A 23,426-nucleotide genomic window follows, 5' to 3' on the forward strand; every position below is an offset into this window, starting at 1 on the left:
AATTTAGAAAATCACCTGTGGAAGTCAGGGTTTTCAGGTCTCGTACCTCACACCCCCTCCCTCCCCCCTTACCTCGCAATCTCTCGCGTCACCTTTATTTACCTTACGCCCGGCCAGCCAGACGCTTCGTGTAGGTCGCCTCTTATCATATCTTATCTTTTCTTCTCCATAATATCTGGACCGTCCCTCCTCTCTCTCTCTCTCCTTTCATTCAGTTCAGCTATTTTCCAACATCGTATGTTTGTTCCTTTTCATTAAGCAAGTCAGTTTTACACAAATAAATCGTGTTAGTAAGCATGTTCTAGCTCACGTTCCCCGCCTTAGTCCCCTGTCGTATAATGAATACTATCATTCCAATCCCTCTAAAATTTAAAAATAATCATATTTCAAACGTAGTTCAATACAGTAATTTAGTTACCAAGCTCCAGCGCTTGTCCTCCGCCTTAGCTCTCTCTCGTATCTTCGTTAATACCTATTCAAATTCCCCGAAATTTCTACCCGCTGTATTTCAGACATAGTTTAGTAAAGGCAAACAATTATCAAACTCTGGCTCTTGTCCCCGGCTTAGTTCATTTATACAAGATCGTTAGTAACAGTCCAAATTCCCTGAGATTTTTACCCTCTGTATTTCAGACACCATAAATAAGATCAAAACAGTTATCGAGCTCCAGCTCTCGTCCCCCACCTTAGTTCATTTGTACAAGATCGTTAGTAACAGATCAATTTTCCCGAAATTTAAAGCAGACATACTTCAAAGATAGTAAATAAAATCAAAACAGTTATCGAGCTCCAGCTCTCGTCCTCCACCTTAGTTCATTTGTACAACATCGTTAGTAACAGATCAATTTTCCCCGAAATTTAAAAGCAGACATACTTCAAAGTTAGTAAATAAGATCAAGTCCATTACCGAGCTCCAGCTCTCGTACCCCACCTTACTCCCCTCGCGTGTCTTCAGTAATATCCTATCAAATTCCCTGAAATTTATACTCTCTGTATTTCAGACATAGTAAATAGGATCCAAACAATTATCGAGCTCCAGCTCTCGTCCTCCACCTTAGTTCATTTATACAAGATCGTTAGTAACAGACCAATTTTCCCGAAATTTAAAAGCAGACATACTTCAAAGTTAGTAAATAAGATCAAGTCCATTACCGAGCTCCAGCTCTCGTACCCCACCTTACTCCCCTCGCGTGTCTTCAGTAATATCCTATCAAATTCCCTGAAATTTATACTCTCTGTATTTCAGACATAGTAAATAGGATCCAAACAATTATAGAGCTCCAGCTCTCGTCCTCCACCTTAGTTCATTTATACAAGATCGTTAGTAACAGACCAATTTTCCAGAAATTTAAAGCAGACATACTTCAAAGTTAGTAAATAAAATCAAGTCAGTTATCGAGCTCCAGCTCTCATCCCCCGCCTTAGTTCTCTCTCGTATGTTTGTAAATAACCCATCAATTTCCCGAAATTTAAAAGCAGTCATATTTCAGTCGTAGTAAATAAGATCAAGTCAGTTACCGAGCTCCAGCTCTCGTCCCCCACCCTCAAGTCTTTGTAAATAACCCATCAATTTCCCCGAAATTTTTACCCTCTGTATTTCAGACATAGTAAATATGAAGTAAACAAATATAAAACTCTAGCTCTTGTCCTCTGTCCAAGTTCACTCATGTAAATTCATTACTCTCAGTCCAAATCCCCCTGAGATTTAAATACCCAACTACATTTTCAGACATAGTAAATAAAAATCAGTTCAGTTATCAAGTTTCAACTCTTGTCCCCCCAGCTTAGTTCATTTTGTACAAGTTCTTTATTTTCCAACTAAATCACCCTAAGATTTAAGATCACCTTATTTCTAACGTAGTAAAATTAATCTGGACATTAGCCAAGCTCCATTTCCTCAGTCTTAGATCATCGAACATAATTATATCCGATCAAGTCCCTCTCCAGCCTATCTGTTTATCAGAGTAATTACCTTACCATTCTCATCCCCAACGTATCCAAACCTTCAATAATCACCATACTGTATTTGCATATTTTCTCTATATTCACTGTGTTCTTCGTATTCTCATCCGTGTTCACTCCATGTTCTTCAAATGTTCACAGTCCCATTCAGTTCATATTTTCACAAGTATCTCCATTTTTTCTGTAATCTTTCTCTTAGTCTCATTATGTTCTCTACAAATTCTAGTCATATTTTCTATGTTTTCATGTTCATCACATGTTCTTTTTACAACTTTTATACTCAATATTCATGCTAACTTCCATATTTTTGTGTTCTTTGTCAATATTCATGTTCCTCTACAAGTTCATGTTCCTCACAAGATCACTTCGTTTTTCACCTTCACTTACATGTTTTCTACATTCTTTGTCATATTCTCCATGTTCTTCACAAGTCCATTGTTCATTCTTTGTATTCCCTATTCTCCTTATCATGTTTTCATGTTCTCTGTAAGTTCATATTCCCAGCATGTTCACTGTATTCATCAACTTTTCTTACATATGTTCTTTGCCATGTTCCCCATATGTTCTCTGGGTTTTTCCCCTTACATGTTATTTAACGTTCCTTAACTAAGAAAATCTTTCGCCAATCAACTAAAACATAGTCACTTTCGTCATTTCTCAACTAAACTTATTATCCAGTCAACTAAAAATAGTCAGAAATAGCCTCGTTCAACACTGTTCTTAACTAAAACAACCTTTCTCTTAGCTAAAAATTGTCAAAGGAAACTTCTTTCAGCACTTTCTTAACAGCCGCTATGTTTCATCAAGTAAGAAAAAATTGTCAAAGGAAACTTTCCAAAACTGTTCATAACTAAACTTATTCCCTAGTCATCAGAAAATAACCGTGTTCTTCATGTTTCATTGTCATTTCATAACTAAAATTATCCATCAATCAACAGAAAAAGTCATATTCATCATTTCGTAACAGCCATTATGTTTTCGTCAAGTAAGAAAATATAGTCAAAGATATCTATCATCGTCGTTCTTAACTGACATTATACTTTGGGGAGCACAAAAATAGTCTCCCTCGTCATGTTTTGTCTTTTTCCTTAACTAAAGTATTCATCAGTCAACTAAAAAATAGTTACTTCATCGTGTTTCCTTGTCATTTCTTAACTGAAATATCACTTCTCTCATTTAAAATAGTCATGTGTAGCCTCTTTCCAACACTGTTCTTAACTAAAGTAACCTTTCACTTCGCTAGAATAGTCATATTCATCGTTGTTCCTAACTAAAATTATATGTCGTTAAGTAAGAAATATAGTCAAAGACACTCTTCGAGACATCAAGGACTTACTCAAAGACATCAAAGTTGCACTCAAAGACATCCTTTGAGACATCAAAGACATCCTTTAAGACTTCAATGGGACTCTTCGAGATATCAAAAGACACTCTCAAACACTCAAAAATTTACTCGCATCCTCAAAGTTATTCTCAGAGGCATAAAAGTCATTCTCAGAGCTATCAAAATTATTCTCGATGTCATCAAAAGTATTTTCTCGTTCATCAAAGTTAATCTCAGAGTTAACAAAGGTAATCTCTAACTCACTCTCGTACATCAAAGTTGATCTCAGAGTTAACAAAGGTAATCTCAGAATTATCCAAAGATATTCTCATGTCCACAAAAGTTATTCTGAGCTATCAAAGTTAATCTCAAACATCTCCGTTCATAAAAGTTATTCTCTAAGAGCTATCAAAAGTTATTCTCAGTCATCAAAGTTATTCCAAGAGACGTCAAAGTTAATCCAAGACATCATCTTTCATCAAAGATATTCTCTCTAAGCCATCAATGTTCTTCTCTAAGACATAAAAGTTATTCTCTATGTCATCAAAAAGTTATTCTTCGAAACATAAAATTTGCTCTGTAAGATATCTTCGTTCATCAAACTTATTCTCAGAGATATCTAAAGTTATTCTCAGAACAATCAAAAGTTATTCTAAGACAACAAAAGTTATTCTCAGAGCTACCCAAAGCTATTCTCAGAGTCACCTTCGTTCGTCAGAGAAACTTTCAAAACATCTTTGTTCATCAAACTTGTTTTCAAAGTCATCAAAAGTTAATCTAAGACATCTTCTTTCATCAAAGTTATTTTCAGAGACATCTAAAGTTATTCTCAGAGCTATCAAACTTATTCTCAGAGTCATCAAATGTTATTCTCGAAGTCATCAAAGATATTTTCAGAGACATCTAAAGTTATTCTCAGAGCTATCAAACTTATTCTCAGAGTCATCAAATGTTATTCTCGAAGTCATCAAAGATATTTTCAGAGACATCAAAAGTTAATTTCTATGTTATAAAAGTTATTCTCAGAGACATCTAAAGTTAATCTTGCTCATCAAAGTTGTTCTCTAAGACATAAAAGTTATTCTCAGAGTCATCAAAGTGATCTCTAATTCACCTTCGTTCTCCCAAAGTTGTTCTCTAAGACACCTTCGTTCATCAAAGAAACTCTCCTTCTTCCATCATGTTATTCTTTAAGACATCTTCAGTCATAAAATTTCTCTCCAAAATGTAACTAGTTCAGCTTTTCATACCAAACCTGCATTTCTGTTAAAACATATTTTCTTAGTTGCTTTACCCTAAAACTGTTCTCTGAACTACACTGTTCAAACCTACGTAACCTATCCTCTCCACCCAATGTTACTTAGTTAACGTAACGTTCCTAAACCTAACTTTACCTATCCTAACATAACTTACCTTACCTTACCTATCTTACCTAACTTTACCTATCTTACCTAACTTAACCTGCATAACCTAACTTTACCTATGTTACCTTACCTTACCTATCTTACCTAACCTAACCTAACTTTACCTATGTTACCTTACCTTACCTACCTTACCTAACTTAACCTGCTTAACCTATCTTACCTATCCTAACATAACTTACCTTACCTTCCCTAACTTTACCTATCCTAACATAACTTACCTTACCTATCATACCTAACTTTACCTATCCTAACTTAACTTACCTAACTTATTCTGCTTAACCTAACTTACCTACATTACCTAACTTAACCTGCTTAACCTAACTTACATAATTTAACCTAACTTTACCTATCCTAACATAACTTACCTAACTTTACCTATGTTACCTTACCTTACCTTACCTTACCTATCTTACCTAACCTAACCTAACTTTACCTATGTTACCTAACTTAACCTTCATAACCTAACTTTACCTATCCTAACATAACTCACCTTACCTTCCCTATTTTACCTAACTTTACCTATCCTAACATAACTTACCTTACCTACCTTACCTAACTTAACCTAATTTACCTTACTTTACCTAACTTATATAACTTATCTTACCTATCCTAACGTAACCTAACTTGCTTTACCTAACTTAATCTTACATTCCCAAACTAATGTATCCTAACTTATCTAGTCAAACCAGACATGATCTAACTTACTTAAGTATTCCTTCTTGTCTTTTGTGTTTCGTCAATCATTGTCTCATATTCATTTACTCATTTCATTAGTTAATTTCTCAAATGGTCACTTATGCATTTCAAGTGCTATTTTGTTAGAGATTGGATATTTAAGCATTTCAAAGAATAATAATTTCTCAAATGGTCACTTATGCATTTCAAGTGCTATTTGTTAGAGATTGGATATTTAAGCATTTCAAAGAATTTTTGTTATATATGGGCATTTACTCATTTCAAGGGATAATTTCTCAAATGGACGTTTTTGCATTTCAAGTGTTATTTGCTTAAGATTGGGTGTTTAACCATTTCAAAGGTTTTTGTTATATATGGGAACTTACTCGTTTCAAGGGCCAATTTCTCAAATGGTCATTTTTGCAGATCAAGGGTTATTTGTTAAAGTTCATCAAGTTGCTCATAAGTTGTATTTATTATGTTTGTTATCATTTATTCTTATTCCCCAACCCCTTAACCTAACCTCTTGTAATCGTAGTGTATTTGGTAGGTTCTATCATATGTTCTTATTCCCCAACCCTTTAACCTAACCTTTCAGATGTAGTTTGTTGAATATATTATCCTTTTCCTAACCTTTCAGATGTAGTTTTGTTTCTCCTTTGTATATTTTTACCCAAACCTTCTTTCCTTCTTTTACTTTGATTTCACATATAAGTTCATTCTTTATCTTAGTAATAATAAAATTACAATAGTAAAGAATCAGATCTACTAAGACTTGAAATTGAGAAAAACAAGAGAGCAAGTGAGTGAGAGCATGAAAAGAGGAGAAAAGAGTAAGAGAGGGGGGGAGGAAGAGCATGGGAGCACTAAGACTTGAATTTGAGAAAAAGAAAAACTAAGTGAATGAGAGTGAGGGTGTGAGAATGGGAGCATTAAGACTTGAATTTGAGAAACAAGAGAGCATTTGAGCAAATGAGGGAGAGAGGGGGAGGAAGAGAGAGAATAAGGGAGAGAGATAGAAAAGGAGGGTTAGAAGGAGTAGGAGAATCAAAGTAAAAGAAGGAAAGAAGGTTTGGGTAAAAATATACAAAGGAGAAACAAAACTTCATCTGAAAGGTTAGGAAAAGGATAATATATTCAACAAACTACATCTGAAAGGTTAGGTTAAAGGGTTGGGGAATAAGAACATATGATAGAACCTACCAAATACACTACGATTAAAAGAGGTTAGGTTAAGGGGTTGGGGAATAAGAATAAATGATAACAAACATAATAAATACAACTTATGAGCAACTTGATGAACTTTAACAAATAACCCTTGATCTGCAAAAATGACCATTTGAGAAATTGGCCCTTGAAACGAGTAAGTTCCCATATATAACAAAAACCTTTGAAATGGTTAAACACCCAATCTTAAACAAATAACACTTGAAATGCAAAAACGTCCATATGAGAAATTATCCCTTGAAATGAGTAAATGCCCATATATAACAAAAATTCTTTGAAATGCTTAAATATCCAATCTCTAACAAATAGCACTTGAAATGCATAAGTGACCATTTGAGAAATTAACTAATGAAAAGAGTAAATGAATATGAGACAATGATTGACGAAACACAAAAGACAAGAAGGAATACTTATGTAAGTTAGATCATGTCTGGTTTGACTAGATAAGTTAGGATACATCAGTTTGGGAATGTAAGATTAAGTTAGGTAAAGCAAGTTAGGTTAGGTTAGGATAGGTAAGATAAGTTACGTAAGTTAAGTTAGGTTAAGTTATGTAAGTTAGGTTAAGCAGGTTAAGTTAGGTAAGGTAAGGTAAGTTACGTTAAGTTAGGTAAGTTAGGTTAAGTTATGTAAGTTAGGTTAAGCAGGTTAAGTTAGGTAAGGTAAGGGTAAGGTAAGGTAAGTTAGGTAAGGTAATGTAAGTTAAGTTAGGTAAAGCAAGTTAGGTTAGGTTAGGATAGGTAAGATAAGTTACGTAAGTTAAGTTAGGTTAAGTTATGTAAGTTAGGTTAAGCAGGTTACGTTAGGTAAGGTAAGGTAAGTTAGGTTAAGTTAGGTAAGTTAGGTTAAGTTATGTAAGTTAGGTTAAGCAGGTTAAGTTAGGTAAGGTAAGGGTAAGGTAAGGTAAGTTAGGTAAGGTAATGTAAGTTAAGTTAGGACAGGTAAAGTTAGGTTATGCAGGTTAGGTTAGGTTAAGTTATGTAAGTTAGGTTAAGCAGGGTAAGTTAGGTAAATGTAGGTAAGTTAGGTTAAGCAAGATAAGTTAGGTAAGGTTAAGTAAGTTAGGTATGATAGGTAAGGTATGGTAAGTTATGTTAGGATAGGTAAAGTTAGGTAAGATAGGTAAGGTAAGGTAAGTTATGTTAGGATAGGTAGAGTTAGGTTATGCAGGTTAAGTTAGGTAAGATAGGTAAAGTTAGGTAAGATAGGTAAGGTAAGTTATGTTAGGAGAGGTAAAGTTAGGTTATGCAGGTTAAGTTAGGTAAGATAGGTAAAGGTAAGGTAAGTTAAGTTAGAATAGGTAAAGTTAGGAACGTTACGTTAACTAAGTAACATTGGGTGGAGAGGATAGGTTACGTAGGTTTTGAACAGTGTAGTTCAGAAAACAGTTTTAGGGTAAAGTGACTACGAAAATATATTTTAACAGAAATGCCGGTTTGGTATGAAAAGCTGAACTAGTTACATTTTGGAGAGAAAATTTTATGACTGAAGATGTCTTAAAGAATAACATGATGGAAGAAGGAGAGTTTCTTTGATGAACGAAGGTGTCTTAGAGAACAACTTTGATGACTCTGAGAATAACTTTTATGTCTTACATAATAACTTTAGAGGTCTCTGAGAATAACTTTTATGTCTTAGAGAACAACTTTGATGAGCAAGATTAACTTTAGATGTCTCTGAGAATAACTTTTATAACATAGAAATTAACTTTAATGAACAAAAAGTGAGTTACAGAATAACTTTGATGACTTTGAGAACGAAGGTGAATTAGAGATCACTTTGACGATTCTGAGAATAACTTTGATAGCTCTGGGAATAACTTTTATGATTTTGAGAACATCTTTGATGCCATAGAGAAACAACATTGATGTCTTAGAGAACAACTTTGATGACTCTGTGAATAACTTTGATGACTTTGAGAACAAGTTTGATAGCTCTGAGAAAGACTTTGTTGTCTTAGAGAATAACTTTCAGGACTTAGAGAATGTCTTTGATGAATGGAAGGTTACTTAGAGAATAACATATCATGACTGAGAATAACTTTTGATAGCTCTTAGAATAACTTTGATGTCTTAGAGAATAACTTTAGATGTCTCTGAGAATAACTTTTATGAACGAGATGTCTGAGATTAACTTTGACGTCTCTTGGAATAACTTTTGTGGACATGAGAATATCTTTGGATAACTCTGAGATTAACTTTGATGTCTTTGAAACAACTTTGATGAACGAGAGTGAGTTAGAGATTACCTTTGTTAACTCTGAGATCAACTTTGATGAACAAAAGTGAGTTAGAGATTACATTTGATAACTCTAAGATTAACTTTACATGTCTCTGAGACAAACTTTTATAACATAGAAATTAACTTTAATGACCAAAAGTGAGTTAGAGAATACCTTTTGATGACTCCGAGAATAACTTTGATGAACAAAGATGTTTTGGAAAGTTTCTCTGAAGAACGAAGGTGACTCTGAGAATAACTTTTATGTCTTAGAGAAGAACATTGATGGTTTAGAGAGAATATCTTTGATGAAAAATGATGTCTTAGATTAACTTTGATGACTCTGAATAACTTTGATGACTTTGAGAACAAGTTTGATAGCTCTGAGAATGACTTTTATGCCTCTGAGAATAACTTTGAGGATGCAAGTAAATTTTTGAGTGTTTGAGAGTGTCTTTTGATATCTCGAAGAGTCCCATTGAAGTCTTAAAGGATGTCTTTGATGTCTCAAAGGATGTCTTTGAGTGCAACTTTGATGTCTTTGAGTAAGTCCTTGATGTCTCGAAGAGTGTCTTTGACTATATTTCTTACTTAACGACATATAATTTTAGTTAGGAACAATGATGAATATGACTATTTTAGCGAAGTGAAAGGTTACTTTAGTTAAGAACAGTGTTGGAAAGAGGCTACACATGACTATTTTAAATGAGAGAAGTGATATTTCAGTTAAGAAATGACAAGGAAACATGATGAAGCAACTATTTTTTAGTTGACTGATGAATACTTTAGTTAAGGAAAAAGACAAAACATGACGAGGGAGACTATTTTTGTGCTCCCCAAAGTATAATGTCAGTTAAGAACAGCGATGAAAGATATCTTTGGTTATTTTTTCTTACTTGACAAAACATAATTTTAGTTAAGCATAAAGACAAAACATGATGAACATGGCTTTTTCTGTTGATTGATGGATAATTTTAGTTATGAAATGACAATGAAACATAAAGAACACGGCTATTTTCTGATGACTGGGGAATAAGTTTAGTTAAGAAATGATGAAAGTTATTATTTAGTTGATTGACGATGGATAAAAGCTAGTTATGAACAGTTTTGGAAAGTTTCCTTTGACAATTTTTTCTTACTTGATGAAACATAGCGGCTGTTAAGAAAGTGCTGAAAGAAGTTTCCTTTGACAATTTTCAGCTAAGAGAAAGGTTGTTTTAGTTAAGAACAGTGTTGAACGAGGCTATTTCTGACTATTTTTAGTTGACTGGATAATAAGTTTAGTTGAGAAATGACGAAAGTGACTATGTTTTTTAGTTGGTTGGCGAAAGATTTTTTAGTTAAGGAACGTTAAATAACATGTAAGGGGAAAAACCCAGAGAACATATGGGGAACATGGCAAAGAACATATGTAAGAAAAGTTGATGAATACAGTGAACATGCTGGGAATATGAACTTACAGAGAACATGAAAACATGATAAGGAGAATAGGGAATACAAAGAATGAACAATGGACTTGTGAAAAACATGGAGAATATGACAAAGAATGTAGAAAACATGTAAGTGAAGGTGAAAAACGAAGTGATCTTGTGAGGAACATGAACTTGTAGAGGAACATGAATATTGACAAAGAAACACAAAATATGGAAGTTAGCATGAATATTGAGTATAAAAGTTGTAAAGAGAACATGTGATGAACATGAAAACATAGAAAATATGACTAGAATTTGTAGAGAACATAATGAGACTAAGAGAAAGATTACAGAAAAAATGGAGATACTTGTGAAAATATGAACTGAATGGGACTGTGAACATTTGAAGAACATGGAGTGAACACGGATGAGAATACGAAGAGCACAGTGAATATAGAGAAAATATGCAAATACAGTATGATTATTGAAGGTTTGGATATATTGGGGATGAGAAGGGTAAGGGAGGGAAAGGGTAAGGTGAGATGAGATGAGATGGAGGAAGGTGGGAGGGGGTGAAAGATAATTACACAGGTTGGGGTTATGTGTGTACTCGGATAAGAGTTAAGCTGGAGACGGACTTGATAGAATATATTTATGTCTGATGATCTAAGGCCGAGGAAATGGAGCTTGGCTAATGTCCAGATTAATTTTACTACGTTAGAAAATAAGGTGATCTTAAATCTTAGGGTGATTTAGTTGGAAAATAAAGAACTTGTACAAAATGAACTAAGCTGGGGCACAAGAGTTGAAACTTGATAACTGAACTGGTTTTTATTTACTATGTCTGAAAATGTAGTTGGGTATTTAAATCTCAGGGGGATTTGGACTGAGAGTAATGAAATTACAAAAGTGAGCTTGGACAGAGGACAAGAGCTAGAGTTTTATAATTGTTTACTTCATATTTACTATGTCTGAAATACAGAGGGTAAAAATTTCAGGGAAATTGATGGGTTATTTACAAAGATACGAAAGAGAACTCAGGCGGGGACGAGAGCTGGAGCTCGATAACTGATTTGATCTTATTTACGGTGTCTGAAATACAGAGGGTAAAAATCTCAGGGAATTTGGACTGTTACTAACGATTTTGTACAAATGAACTAAGCTGAGGACAAGAGCTGGAGCTCGATAACTGTTTTGATCTTATTTAATAACTTTGAAGTATGTCTGCTTTAAATTTCAGGGGGATTGGACTGCTACTAACGATCTTGTACAAATGAACTAAGGTGGAGGACGAGAGCTGGAGCTCGATAATTGTTTGGATTTACTAAACTATGTCCGAAATACAGAGAGTATAAATTTCAGGGAATTTGATAGGATATTACTGAAGACACGCGAGGGGAGTAAGGTGGGGTATGAGAGCTGGAGCTCGGTAATGAACTTGATCTTATTTACTGTGTCTGAAATACAGAGGATTTAAATTTCAGGGAATTTGGACTGTTACTAACGATTTTGTACAAATGAACTAAGCTGGGGACTAGAGCTAGAGTTTGATAATTGTTTGCATTTACTAAACTATGTCTGAAATACAGCGGGTAGAAATTTCGGGGAATTTGAATAGGTATTAACGAAGATACGAGAGAGAGCTAAGGCGGAGGACAAGCGCTGGAGCTCGGTAACTAAATTACTGTATTGAAATACGTTTGAAATATGATTATTTTTAAATTTTAGTGGGATTGGAATGATAGTATTCATTATACGACAGGGGACTAAGGCAGGGAACGTGAGCTAGAACTTGCTTACTAACACGATTTATTTGTGTAAAACTGAGTTGCTTAATGAAAAGGAGCAAACATACGATGTTGGAAAATAGCTGAACTGAATGAAAGGAGAGAGAGAGAGAGAGAGGAGGGACGGTCCAGATATTATGGAGAAGAAAAGATAAGATATGATAAGAGGCGACCTACAAGAAGCGTCTGGCTGGCCGGGCGTAAGGTAAATAAAGGTGACGCGAGAGATTGCGAGGTAAGGGGGGAGGGAGGGGGTGTGAGGTACGAGACCTGAAAACCCTGACTTACAAAGGTGATTTTCTAAATTTACATGAAAACAATGGCTTACATAGACGATTTTGTAAGTTGAAAACATGTAAAATATATCCGTAGAGTTCTCCTGGAAACCCTAAAGCGCTACACACGATATTTGAATTTCTCCCATAAGGCCTTAACAAACTCGTATGAACTTATTTGCATCATAAGAACTTTTAACAAACTTCTAAAATCTCAGAAATTATTTTCCTCATAAGAAATCCTTAATTCCAAATCTGCGACTCCCCAAATTCACCTGAAAACCCCGACATGCTACACACGAATTTCCAGAAAAAACAAAAATTCCTCTGTGAGCTGTACATCTCACAGGGGAATTTTCTCCCAGAAAAAAAATTCCTCTGTGGCATGTCATCCCTACTACTCATGCACACACACACACAACAGTCATACATACACACAACAGTCACACACAACAGTCATACACATACACACAACAGTCATGCACATACACACAAAAGTCACACACAACAGTCATACACAACACACACCAGTCACACAGTCATACACACAGGGGGCCTCGTAGCCTGGTGGATAGCGCGCAGGACTGTGGCGCGGGCTCGATTCCCGCACGAGGCAGAAACAAATGGGCAAAGTTTCTTTCACCCTAAGTGCCCCTGTTACCTAGCAGTAAATAGGTACCTGGGAGTTAGTCAGCTGTCACGGGCTGCTTCCTGGGGTGTGTGTGTGGTGTGGAAAAAAAAAATACTAGTAAGTAAACAGTTGATTGACAGTTGAGAGGCGGGCCGAAAGAGCAAAGCTCAACCCCCGTAAAAGCACAACTAGTAAACACAACTAGTAAACACACACAACAGTCATACACATTCACACAACTGTTACACCCAACAGTCACACACACACACACACAACAGTCACACACAACAGTCATACACACACTCAACAGTCATACACACACCCAACAGTCACACTTAAGTCATACACACACACACTTAAGTCATACACAACAGACATACTCACACACACAACAGTCACACACAACAATCACACACAACAGTCATACACAACAGTCATACACACACACAACAGTCACACATAATTGTCATACACATACACACAACAGTCACACACACACACACACCAGTAACACACATTAGTCATACACACACACACACAACAGTCACACACATCAGTCATACATACACACACAACAGTCACACACAACAGTCACACATAACAGTCATACCCACACACACAACAGTCACACACAACAGTCATGCACACACACAACAGTTACACACAACAGTAACACACAACAGTCATACACACACACACAACTGTCACATACAACAGTCATGCACACACACAATAGTCATATACACACACAATAGTCACACACAACAGTCATTCACACACACACACACACACAACAGTCACACACAACAGTCATACACACACACACACACACACACAACAGACATACACACACACACAACAGTCATGCACACACACAACTGTCATATACACTCACAACAGTCATACAAACACACAAGAGTCACACACAACAGTCACTCACAAAAGTCACACACAACAGTCACACAGAAAAGTCACACACAACAGTCATACACAAACACACAATAGTCACACACAACTTTCACACACAACAGTCAAACACAACAATCATACAAACACACATCAGTCACACACATCACACTCAGTAGGCGTAGGACGGCGGTCAGTGAACAAGTGTAGGACGTGCGGTCCGCGAATTACTTCAATATTCTCGGGATATTTACGTACCAGTGAGCCCAAAACATAGTTTTTGGTCATATGAAAGGTACAGCAATGCAGTGATAACGCAACATAGTGAATTCTTATAACGTTTGATAAGAAAAAAATGAAAAAGAACGAGATTGTGGCAAGACGGTGGCACCAGAAGCCTGAGAAGGGAAGAGCTTGGACCACCACGTGGGAGGACCTCTGGCGGGGACGTCAACAATTAAGGCGGACATCGCTTCATAAATCACCTAATTGTGCTGTGGGATGCTTACTCGGAGGTGAGTGCCTCTCAAAGTCAGTCAAACAAGGTGTACAGTGTTTTTTATATAGTAATTAGCTTTGAACATAAGTAATTAAAATACGAAAAAGAAGCTCAAGAGCCTCAGCTTGGTACTAGTTTCTCTCACCTGTGTGTTACATTACACTACCACTGACTAGACCTACCCCCCCCCCCCTCCTCACCATAACACGCCAGTGTAAACACACACACACACACACGCACGCACAAACGAGCCTACCGCCAACCTCACCTCTCACCCCAGGGACTGACCCACCATACCTCACCCACCTGATTGCCCTCCTTCCTCTCTTCCTCTCTGCCTACTTCTCACTCTCCCTCCCTATCACTCCCCTTCACTCCTCCTCTCCCTTTCACTCCCTCTCTCCCTCTCCCTCCATCCCTCCACCAGTTAAACCCCCCCCCACCGTGCCACCCCCACAATAAACACACACACACACACACACACACACACACACACACACACACACACACACACACACACACACACACACACACACACACACACACACACACACAGACACACGCACATGCACGCACACACACGCACATACAGACACACACACAGACACACACACACACACACACACACACACACACACGGACACACACACACGCACATACAGACACACACACAGACACACACACACACACACACACACACACACACACACACACACACACACACACACACAGGTCAAGCGGGATAGTAAGACAACAGAATGAAGCTGGAGGAGAGGGACTGGACGAGTCATTCATGGAGGTGATTGCTAAGGCATGGAAGGAAGTCAGTGGGGAATTGAAGGATCTGAGGGAAACTATATGTAAGCTGCAGATAGAACTAAGTGCAGCACAAGAGGAAATAAAAAGCCTAAAAACAGGCCCTCATCAGACTCTGGCCCAGGGGACCAACCCCCAGGTGCCAGGAGATGTAGCAATGGCAGGGACCCCTACAATTGGCCCAACCTTTGCTGAAATGCTTAAGAGCCCAGGAGCAATGTCCACAGTCAAGGAAGTTGTAATGAAAGCAGTAACCTCACAGGAGGCAGCTAGATGCACAAGCCAGCTAATGGAAAGGAAAAGAGCTGTAGTAGTGGTAGGTGTCAAGGAACTAGAGGGCTCCACAAGAGAGGAAACGAGGACTAAAGACAAAGCTGCAGTGGCAGGGATATTAAAGGAGATAGGAATGGAAGGGGCTGAACGAGACATAGAACAGTTTTTCTGGATTGGCCAGTACAACAGAGACAAAAAGAGATTGATCAAGGTAGTATTCAAGAGCGAGGACATCAAAGAGGACATCCTAGTAAGGAAGAGCAATCTGAGGTATGCAAGGAACTACAAAGAGGTATATGTTCAGAGGGACATGACCAGAGACGAGATAGTAAGGGCAGCAGATGCAAGGAAAAGGCGCAAGGAGAGGGAAGAGAGCCAGGGAACCTCAGCCTCCAACCCAGCAATCCCAGAGGGGAGTGGGGAACCCCAATCCAGCAACCCAGGAACCCCCAGGGGGGAATGCAACACCCCAGTCCACCACCCAATAGGGCCCTCCCTACCCCCCAGCACAAATCCTTCCTTGCCCCTGCATAATGCCCATCATGAAACCCAAATCCTCCCCCTCCCCTTACCCCAAGTAGCCCCTGCTTTCCCAGCCCCTGGCCTTCTCCCTGCCCCAAGCAGGCCTGAGCAAGACCAAAGCCCTCTATCCCCCACTCCACCTCCCTCCAAACCCCTGTCAACTACACCGCAGGAGGGCGTGCCCTCTCCCCAAGCAATCCCTGCTCTCTCACCCCCAGGACTTCTTCCTGCCCCAAGCAGGCCTGAGGAAGACCTAAGCCCTCCGCCCCCCACTCCACCTCCCCCTGAACTCCTGGCAACTACCTCACAGGAGGAGGAGCCTACCCAAGTAGCAATGACCATAGAACAACCTCCTACACTTGTAGGGAGTGTGGGTGAAATTGGATATAAGAAAGTGAGCTTCAAGGTAATGTACTCAAACATTGATGGGATTACCAATAAAGCAAGTGAACTGGCAGAAAGGGTGCAAGAAGAAAACCCTGATGTAATAGGACTAACAGAAACAAAATTGTCAGGAGTCATAACAGATGCTGTGTTTCCAAAGGACTACTATATAGTAAGGAAAGAGAGGGAAGGGAGAGGAGGTGGAGGAGTGGCCCTGCTGATAAGGAAGGACTGGAGTTTTGATGAGATGGAAATTCCGGGCTGTGACGGATTCAGAGATTTCATAACAGGAACTATAACAATGGGTGGACCTAAGATAATAGTGACTGTCATTTACAACCCTCCCCTAAATGACAGAAGACCTAGACAGGAGTTTGATAGGAACAACATGGCAACCATTAATATAATAGAGAGAGCAGCTTCAGTTGCCTGCAGGAATGGCTCAAGACTCTTAATCATGGGTGATTTCAACCATGGAAAGATAGACTGGGAGAATGGGGACCCACATGGTGGGGCAGATACGTGGCGAGCTAAACTCTTGGAAGTGGCAACAAGGAATTTTCTGAGCCAGCATATCAAGGAACCCACAAGAATGAGAGGCAATGATGAACCAGCTAGACTCCACTTGATATTCACCCTGAATGAGTCAGAAATAAGGGAAGTCAAAGTTGAAGCCCCCATAGGAATGAGTGACCACAGTGTACTGACCTTTGAGTACTTGGTGGAGGTAGGGATAACCTATCCAAGGATGGGAGTGGAGGGGAAAAGACTGAATTACCGAAGAGGAAAATATGACGAGATGAGGAACTTCTTCAGGGGAATACCATGGGAAACAGAACTTAGAGACAAGAATGTGCAGGTCATGATGGATATTGTCACCCAAAAGTGCCAGGAAGCTGCAGACAGGTTTATCCCCGTCCAAAAGGAGAAAAACGAAAAACAACAGAAAAACCCATGGTTCAACCAGGAATGTAAGGTAGCGAAACAGCTGACTAAAAGAACATGGAGAAACTACAGAAATAACAGAACACCAGAGAGCAGGGAGAGATACCAGAGGGCCAGAAATGAGTACATCAGAGTGAGGAGGGAAGCAGAGAGACAGTTTGAAAATGACATCGCGAGTAAAGCCAAGACCCAACCAAAGCTGCTCCACAGCCATATCAGGAGGAAAACAGCAGTGAAGGAACAAGTGATGAAGCTGCGGAAAGGGGGAGAACAGATACACAGAGAATGACAAGGAGGTGTGTGAAGAACTCAACAAGAGATTCCAGGAGGTCTTCACAATAGAACAAGGAGAAGCCCCTGCACTAAATGAGGAGGAGGCAAACCAAGCAACCTTGGAGGAATTTGACCTCACCAGTGATGAGGTCAAAAGGTGTCTGCTGGAGCTGGATGTGACAAAGGCTGTTGGGCCTGATAGAATCTCACCATGGATACTAAAGGAAGGTGCAGAAGCACTAAGTGTGCCACTCTCTATGGTGTATAACAGGTCACTGGAAACAGGAGACTTACCAGAAAGTTGGAAGACAGTTAACGTGGTCCCAATATACAAAAAGGGTGACAGGCAAGAGGCACTGAATTACAGGCCAGTTTCCATAACTTGTTTACCATGCAAGGTGCTGGAGAAGATCGTGAGGAAAAGGCTCGTAGAGCATCTGGAGAGAAATAACTTTGTAACACACCACCAACATGGGTTCAGAGATGGTAAATCGTGCCTCACAGGTTTAATAGAATTTTATGACCAGGCAACGAAAATTAGGCAGGAAAGAGAAGGGTGGGCCGACTGCATTTTCCTGGATTGCCAAAAAGCCTTTGACACAGTACCCCATAAAAGGCTGTTAAAAAAGTTGGAGCAACAGGCAGGAGTAAAAGGGAAGATGCTCCAGTGGATAAGGGAGTACTTAAGCAACAGGAAACAGCGAGTAACGGTGACGGGGGAGACATCAGAGTGGCGAGATGTCACCAGCGGAGTCCCACAGGGCTCAGTACTTGGACCCATCCTGTTTCTAATATATGTGAACGATCTTCCAGAGGGTATAGACTCATTCCTCTCGATGTTTGCTGATGATGCAAAAATTATGAGAAGAATCAAGACGGATGAAGATAGACAGAGACTACAGGATGACCTGGATAAACTGGAGGAATGGTCTAGAAAATGGCTGCTGAAGTTCAACTCGGGAAAGTGTAAGGTGATGAAATTAGGCGAAGGGAGCAGGAGGCTGAACACAAGGTATCATCTGGGAGGGGAAATCCTGCAAGAATCAAATAGAGAGAAGGATCTGGGGGTTGATATCACACCGAACCTGTCCCCAGAGGCCCACATCAAAAGAATATCATCAGCGGCATATGCTAGACTGGCCAACATAAGAACTGCCTTCAGAAACTTGTGTAAGGAATCTTTCAGAACCCTGAATACCACTTATGTAAGACCAATCCTGGAGTATGCAGCTCCAGCCTGGAGTCCATACCTAGTTAAACACAAGACAAAGTTAGAGAAGATTCAGCGGTATGCCACCAGGCTCGTCCCGGAACTGAGAGGATTGAGCTACGAGGAAAGGCTAAAGGAGCTGAACCTCACATCCCTGGAAAACAGAAGAGTAAGGGGAGACATGATAACCACCTACAAAATTCTCAGGGGAATTGACAGGGTGGACAAAGACAAACTCTTCAGCACGGGTGGGACACGAACAAGGGGACACGGGTGGAAACTTAGTACCCAGATGAGCCACAGAGACGTTAGAAAGAATTTTTTCAGTGTCAGAGTAGTTAATAAATGGAATGCACTAGGAAGTGATGTGGTGGAGGCTGACTCCATACACAGTTTCAAATATAGATATGATAGAGCCCAGTAGGCTCAGGAATCTGTACACCACTTGATTGACAGTTGAGAGGCGGGACCAAAGAGCCAAAGCTCAACCCCCGCAAGCACAATTAGGTGAGTACAATTAGGTGAGTACATCAGTCATTCACACACACACACACACACAGCAGTCACACACAACAGTCACACACAACAGTCATACACACACACAACAGTCATACACACACAACAGTCACACACAACAGTCATACACACACACACAACAGTCATACACACACACACAACAGTTACACACAGCAGTCATACACATACACACACAACAGTCATATACACACACACAACAGTCATACACATAAACAACGGTCATACACAACAGTCATAAACACACACACAACAGTCATACACACACAACAGTCACAAACAACAGTCACACTCAACAGGCATACACACACACAAGACTGTCACACACAACAGTCATGCACACACTCAATAGTCATACACACACACACAACAGTCACACACAACAGTCATACACACACACAACAGTCACACACAACAGTCATACATACACACACACACAACAGTCACACACAACAGTCACACACAACAATCACACACAACAGTCACACACAACAGTCATGCACACACACAACAGTCATACACACTCACAACAGTCATACACACACTCAAGAGTCACTCACAACAGTCACTCACAAGAGTCACACACAACAGTCACACACAACTTTCACACATAACAGTAACACACAACTTTCACACACAACAGTCCTACACACACACACACCAGTCAAACACACCAGTCACACACAAAAGTCATACACACACACAACAGTCATAAACACACACAACAGTCACACAAAATAGTCATGCACATACACACAACAGTCACACACAATAATCATACACACATACAACAGTCACACACACAGCAGTCATACACAACAGTCATACTCACACACAACCCAGTCACACACAACAGTCATAAACACACACAACAGTCACACACAACAGTCATACACAACAGTCATACACACAACAGTCACACCCAATTGTCATACACATACACACAACAGTCACACACACACTCACAACAGTCACACACATCTTTCACACACAACAGTCAAACACACCAGTCACACACAACAGTCATACACACACACAACAAACACAACAGTCATACACACATACAACAAACACAACAGTCACACACAACAATCATACAAACGCACGTCAGTCACACAGATCAGTCATACACACACTCAAACAACAGTCACACACAACAGTCATACACATACACAGCAGTCACACACAACAGTCACACACCACAGTCATACACAAACACACAACAGTCACACACAAATTTCACACACAACAGTCATACACACACACAACAGACAAACACACCAGTCACACACAACAGTCATTCACACACACAACAAACACAACAGTCACACTCAACAATCATACAAACACACAACAGTCACACACAACAGTCATACACACACACACACACACACAACAGTCATGCACACACACACAACAGTCACACACAACAGTCATACACACACACAACAGTCACACACAACAGTCATACACACACACAACAGTCAAACACAACAGTCATGCACACACACAACAGTTACACACAACAGTCATACACACACACAACAGTCACACACAGCAGTCATACACACACACACACAACAGTCACACACAACAGTCACACACACACACACACATCAGTCATACACACACACACACACAACAGTCACACACAACAGTCACACACAACAGTCACACACACACACACACACACACACACACACACACACACACACACACACAACAGTCACTCACAACAGTCATACACACACATAACAGTCATACACACACACAACAGTCACACACAACAGTCATACACACACACACACAACAGTCATACACACACACACAACAGTCAAACCCACACACACACAACATTAACACACAACAGACATACACACAACAGTCACACACAACAGTCACACACATACACTCAAGAGTAACACACATCAGTCATACACACACACACACACAACAGTCACACACAACAGTGATACACACACAACAGTCACACACACACACACACACACACACAACAGTCACTCACAACAGTCATACACACAGACAACAGTCATAGGAGGGACCAAATGTGAGAGGCGGGACCAAAGTGAGAGGCGGGACCAAAGAGCCAAAGCTCAACCCCCGCAAGCACAATTAGGTGAGTACACACACATAACAGTCATACACACACACAACAGTCACAATCAACAGTCATACACACACACACAACAGTCATACACAACACACAACATTTATACACTCACAACAGTCATACACAACAGTCATACTCACACACACAACAGTCACACACAACAGTCATACACACACAACAGCCACACTCACACACAACATTCACACACAACAGTCATACACACACACACAACAGTCACACACAATTGTCATACACATACACACAACAGTCACACACATCAATCATACATACACACAACAGTCACACATAACAGTCACACACAACAGTCATACACACACACACACACAACAGTCACACACAACAGTCATACACACTCACACACACACAACAGTCACACACTGTTACGGCCCTCTCGGGACGCAACGGGGTCCTTACTCTGATGTTGTTAGAGGAAGATATATGTATCCGTTCCCAAGCCAGTAGTGGCTATCAAGGGATGAGATCCGTGACGCAATTAACTTAAAGGGAGTAGGGAAAGAAAGCTAAGAACTTAATATTATAATTATTACCATCACCTATTAAATATATAAAACAAATGAGTACATAAAGGGGAGGGGTATTAACACTTTACAAGGGGATTAATCCTCATTGTGGTCTTCTGCTGAAGACGCTGGTGCCACACCACTTGGTGCCGAATCCTGGGTGCTTTCTTCGTGGCCTCACGACGTGTCCTCTGAGAATGCCGAGCCTACCCGGGCCACAGGTCAGCCAAAACGCAGGTCCACTGGGGGCACCGTCGTGGAGGCCGTCAACCACACGTCCAGCTGGTCTGCTGGCAGGTACTGAGCCACCAAGGCTGGTACGGCCACTCCACGAACGATATAAGGGGTACGCCCTAGACAGGAGTCTCGTGTGATATCACAAATCACCCTCCTGTCCTCAATACCCCAGTGGATGATCGTCTCCAACAGTCGGTCCCGGGTAAATCCTTTCACTGCCACTCCACTGGCAGGCTAACACACCACAGTGTTCTTCCGGGGGGACGACGTCACAACAGCTGCAGTAAACTTCACAGTATGGAGACTGGCTGCCTCGGGTAGACTGACTCAACCTTCAACACTGTGGTCCCAGGTCGACTCTGTAAACAGACCCGTCATCAATAACCGGGACACTAATACATCTCACTTACGGGCTCGGGCACAAACACCTGACGTATCCAGTCCATAGATGGCGCTGTCGTCGGAGCACCACCTCACCAGAGGTCAGGAGCGGCGGTGTTGAGCGCTGAACCAGACTGGAAACTGGTCCTCGAGGCCAGTACACGCTGTCCTCACTAGGTGTCGTCGTCCGTTTGGCGGGGGTTTCGGGAGCTGACCCACAGATGGCGTGTTTGTCACTGCTCCAGGCTCGGACGCTGGATCCGGGTTCGTAACACCTCCCCACCAAAAAGAATTTGGTTTGGGGTTCTATAAAAAGAAACACAAACCAAATTAGTACGGCGACACAACTCCAAATGGACCTACTTATACTATGAACTGGAGTGATGAGGCTGTCTTGTCCACAGAACTTTTCTACTGAGAAACCCTGGCACAAAGGGAGCTTGAAAATGGCAGGCGATGACCTGCCTGACGTAATCTTCCACACCTCCTCTGCGATGTCAAGCAGGGGCATCATCTCACCTCTCTCGAGTTCGGATTGGTTTCGACACGATCTGGGGTGACTCGACACTTCCTTATGTCGTGGCCCCGATGATGGCTGACCACAGACGGCATTTCTGGTACCGGTCCGATGGTCCTTCAGGGAGACAGGAACCTGGAATACAGGGATCTGATAATTCAGAGTGATCGCGACAGTGGGTAAGTCAATACTTACAGCATACCCTACTAGGTTCACACCTAGTCCCAATAGGGCTGCTTGTACGTCGCAGATGGCATTCACTCTGCCACCGTCAGGTTGACCAACGTTCCGCATAACGCTGTGTTGAGGCTCAGCTGTC

The sequence above is a fragment of the Procambarus clarkii genome, chromosome 31, assembly GCF_040958095.1.
Source record: "Procambarus clarkii isolate CNS0578487 chromosome 31, FALCON_Pclarkii_2.0, whole genome shotgun sequence".
Classification (NCBI taxonomy): Eukaryota; Metazoa; Arthropoda; class Malacostraca; order Decapoda; family Cambaridae; genus Procambarus; species Procambarus clarkii.